Raw genomic sequence first — 5034 nt, forward strand, 5'->3', positions numbered from 1 at the left:
TACTGGTCTCCCCTCTGGGTCTGCCTGTACTTGTTCCCCATATTTACCCTGTCCCGACTGCCAGCTCTCCCAGGCAAAGCATAATTACCCCCTTCTGCGGATAATTGAACTTGGTGAGCTGCGCGGCAGCCAGTGGGACGACCCTCGCTGCTATAAACTTGCTGGATATGAACTGCTCGGATTTGCATGCGGAGGCTGTAATTTGCTGTGAATCACTTCACCATGCTTTTGCCTGAGAGAAGCTGTTTAAAAATAAATTGTATTGTATTAGAGTAATGGAGGACAATAAATTTCGTTGGCCTTTTAGCTTAAAATTCATCACTGTCAGGGCTGGGGGGGAGCCAGAGGACATCAAGCCCCTGGAAGCAAGTGGCCAGGAACCCAGCACTCATGGGGCAGCTCGAGCACCCAGCCCTTTCTAAGAATATAAAATAAACAAATCAGTTCACCAAATATCCCTTCCCCAAAACCTGCTCTAATTTGTTCTGTGCAAAGGGGTTATTGCCAGATCAAAAGCCTTTGAGCTATCGAAGCCTCTCGGCCTTGATGCTGTTTCCTGTTCCCTGCACGATGGCAACAAGAGACCCTTTTCTGGCTGTAATTCCCCTGAGACTGGGACATGGTGGCTCTGCTTTGGTTTTGGCGAGCAGTGTGGGATAGGGGTCCCAGGATCAAGACCAAAGCTTCAGCAGGTTTTTGTTATGCGGATTTGGGGAGACAGCATGCAGGGCGTGAGACACCTCTGCATGGCTTGCCATGTCCTGACAGTGCTCCTGGGCAGGTGCCACCTCGCAGCCCCCCCCACAGCATGTGTGTGTAGGGGTATAACAGGAGAGGTTTGAGGTCTGTATGTCAGGATTGGGTACAAGCTTTGAGACAGCACTTCTGACTGCAAGGCCCTGGAAAGGCAAAGCCCTTATTGCTGGCAGCGTGGTTGAGCTGCATGCCTGCAAGCCACCTTCCCCAAACCCCAGAGCACTGCAATTAGAGGAAGATAAATGCTCTGGTTAGATAACAGCCATAAGAAAGTCGCAAGTATAGCTATGCCCTGGCGTGAACCGTTGCTGTCTCCCCTTGCACGCTGCTCTGAGCACAGTCAGCAGGAGTCGACGCTGCCCATTGATGCGAACCCTGGCCCAAAACAGGGGCCAAACCTGGACAGGTGCTTCTTCAGGGAGCTGTGATGAGCAACATACACCTGCAGAGACGGTGATGTCCCCACCGCAGCTGCAGGGCATTTGGGAGCTGAGGGGTTGTTTCCTCTGTTGCCTGCTCTGCAGCCACCCTCCCCATCACCTCGTCTCTCCCTTGGATTCTGCACAGCTTTTTTGCTGCTGCCACCCAGCTCCCATAAGCAGCGCCCCTGCACGTCTGCATCTAGATGCATGTGTGCAGAGAAAGAAATATCTCGAGTTTTGTGCAGTGGATAAATCTGTGCCCTTGGCAGCAGGGACAGACGTAGGTATTGCTGCCATGGTAAATCACGCTGCTCAGCAGTTCCACAGATTAACTTTTAGTCATCCCAGGTCTTTTGAAGGGCCCTTCTTTTCTTTACCTAATTAACTATACATGTTAATAAGAAATTTTCTTATAAAACCGAGAAATTTTTCTTCTGTGCCTCCAGTGACATAAATAGCCCTTTTCATCTATAGCTTCAGTGTCCTGGGACTGACTCATGGATATATATTGCTGCTTAGAAAGATTATAATTTACAGGTGATTGTTTGGAGGGCTTCAAATTACCACCACTCATATATATGGATATATAAATAAAAAATGAAGCTTCTCAGGAGATTCTGCATAAACAATTTTCTTGGGAGGAAAAAGGATTCTCAATAAAAAAAAACTAGTATTTCTTATATCTATGCCACTACATAAAGTATGGGTAGATTATTTCAGTCCTTCATTTCTATTTCAGCATTTCTGGGCCATTTCCTCTAACATTTTATCTTTTTTCTTCCATCGTATAAATCCTCATATATTCCACTCCCGGAGGAGGCGAGCAAGTTTGCAGTCTCCAGGCAGAGGGAGTCCTGGCGCCCGAGCCCTGCCTCGTGCGGCCGCTGCGTGAGTACTGGAGAAATGGGAGCGGACAGGATTAGCGCCAGTGGCCTGGATGAAATACCATTTCATCCCCCGAGTCTCTCCCAGCCGCACACACAGGAGCCCTTGTGGGAGCCGCCTGTGTTTGCCTTGCTGCTGGGGAAGCCCGGCTGGCAGCAAGCCATGGGCACCTCTGCTGCTGGGAGGAGCTGGTGGCATCCGCTCCCCGTAACCAGGTTTTCTACCTTTTTTTCAAAGCTGGATGCTCAACAGTCATTATTTCACTTTGGAAGATGGTTATATAAAGTTTTTGGCACCTTTTTTATCTACTGAAACCGTTTTTTTTTTTTTTTTTTTTTTTTTTTTTTATTGTCTACAACTCCTAGCCCACCACAGAGACATGGCTTATCCACACCAAGACCATGGGCTTGAGCAGCATGGTGTGTCCCCAGTGTTGTGTATGTCTCCATGGTGGTTTTTCCAGCCTCCAGCAGCCTGTGCTTTAGGGACAGCTATGAAGGGCAGTCGTAGCATAGCCCTTGAGGGACCATTTCTTCCACAACTCTGTCCCGTCACTTTTTTGAACTCCAATGAACTTTCAGGAATCTTCCATGCTTTTATGATATTTTTTTTCGAAGTTATAAATACATCGATGCAATCTTAGAGTGCTTCACGTGACCTGAAAATTGATTGTTTAGTGGTATTTAACACTTCATCTTGCCCATCAGAAAACAGTATTTTTTCTAGTCCTTTTATTAAAGCTAGTAGTGAAATCTGTCTTGAGCTACTAGCCTGCTTTTTCGATATAATTAAGGGGTTTAAGAATGAGCATAACTTGTGTGGAGGAAAAGGGATATCTACATAAGAAGAACACCCTTTTAATTGAGATTAGTTGATGCATATTCCATTAACAAAATGCTGCCCGCTACCCACGTTCCCCTTGCAGCATCGCAGGATTTATGCAGAGCCTCTTGTGCTGCGAAGGGCAATTGCTGGGCTGCTGCTTGCCAGGTAGCAGCAGGAGAGTGGGATGAGCTGCTGTATATCACTGATCTCCTGCTCTCCAAATGATGATTCAGATCCACACAGAGATCTATAAAAGTCAGTGGTTTATTACTGTCTTGTATTTCTGTATTAACCACCTCATTATCATCCCAAATGGAGTATAAATCCGACGGTATCCAGTTGTTCAAACCTACATGCTAGTGCTTAGCCCCCTTACCGTGTAAATCTTCTGCTACGCAACGTCAGGGACCGTATGATTTCTGAGTTTGTGAGCGGGAGACATCTGCAAAGGACAAGTTTAATCAGAATGGTTTGTCTTTGGGTTTGGGGTCTTTCCATGTGCAAGGTGTGGGCTTGCTGGTTGGTTTTGTCATGAAGACAGATGGGGGGACTCATCAGCCAGGGTGCTGTCAGCATGCTGTCGTTGGTACAGTGGCAGCTTCCAAATGGTTGCAAACCCCCAGAGCTGTGCTCAATGGCCTCACAGCGCACTTCCTGCTTCAGGCACATGGTGTCCTTCTGCTGTGATGAAGAAAGCCTAAATTAAATTAATAGGCTGGGCTAGGTTGTATTAGATAACATCACAAGCGATGGCAAATGGCCATGTCTAAAACAGGGACCTCTGCAGGGTACCCTGTGGGATGCACAGGGGCATTTGCTGCTTGGGATGACCCTGAAGACGTGCGGTCAGGGCAGGCAACAACGAGGTGGCCAAGCAGGGCATTGACTTGTTCACCATGATGTCCACACCCCTCTGTGTGCTCAGGTGACCAAGTACAAAATGGAGCCTTCCTGGGCAGCTAGCCTTGAGCTGGCCACCAGGTGACACAGTGTTCCCCGACTCTTTTAGGGTTAAGAAAGAAGGGTTAAAAAAATGATCAAAACCCTATTTTGCATTGAAAAGAGCTTTTATACCATGTCCATAGTTCACTGTTTGTCAGAGTCAAATTATTGCCAAAGGAGGCTTATGATCATCTGAGTTTTGCCATGTTCATGAGGTCTCATCCCTAGGCACATGTGCCACTAGCAGGAGCTGGTTTCTCTAATTCCAGCCTAACAAACATGGTTTTAAGCAGCGTTACTCTTAACAATGAGCTACCATTTACCTAAATTAAGAAATTAAGTCAAAAAAAAAAAAAAAAAAGCAACCTTTGGACCAAGATCTCCCAGACACAGAGGCTCTGCTGGCCTCAGTACAGTGACATAGATGTGCATCAGCCAGGGTGCTAGCCCCACAAATCAGATGTCTTGCATTTATTACTTGGCTATAGACTTTGTAAAGACAGTCCAGTTTAGATTATGATGAATTTGGGTGGTTCAGATGGCGTTAATGCAGACTGGCATCACTCTTTTGTATTTTGTTTGTGTCTGGGCTCAACAGCAATTCCCTGCATTTTACTAAATGAATCCTTTTTTCTATCCTGTTTTCATTATGAAACAATGAGCTCATTACTTAATGTCGCCAAAGTACTTCAACAGAGCCATCCTAACTCTGATGCAAATCTTAAAATTGCTTTTAAAAAAACCCTCTCTTCTCTGTGAAATGTGAAGCTTTTCCCTTTGCATTAGTGCTAACTGCTGAGAAACTTGTGTATGAACAAGAGCATGGTTGTTGTCCCGCTTCCCACCTGTCTGCCCAATGTCTGCACTGCTACAGTGCTATGCGGAAGAAGTTCCTCCAGGGTTATAGGTGGAGAAAAACAGCTGAGAAGAGTGGCGAGATTTTAAGAGCAACACGGATATTTGAATGTTGATTCCTATTTTTGAAAATAAGAGACTGAAATTGCTGGCATTAAAATTACAATAATCTATATGATTCTCTACATAAATATTGGGCCAAGCCACGTTGCTTTTGTCAAAAAGCTTGTCTTTTTTATTTGTCTAGTTCTAGTGGGAAGAGACCAAATGAATGCTGGGGAGAGCAAACTTACAATATCAAGGCATGTAAGACAACTTTTACACTATTAATGATAGGGACGCTTTGCCT

The sequence above is a fragment of the Cygnus atratus genome, chromosome 5 (assembly GCF_013377495.2).
Source record: "Cygnus atratus isolate AKBS03 ecotype Queensland, Australia chromosome 5, CAtr_DNAZoo_HiC_assembly, whole genome shotgun sequence".
NCBI classification, from domain to species: Eukaryota; Metazoa; Chordata; class Aves; order Anseriformes; family Anatidae; genus Cygnus; species Cygnus atratus.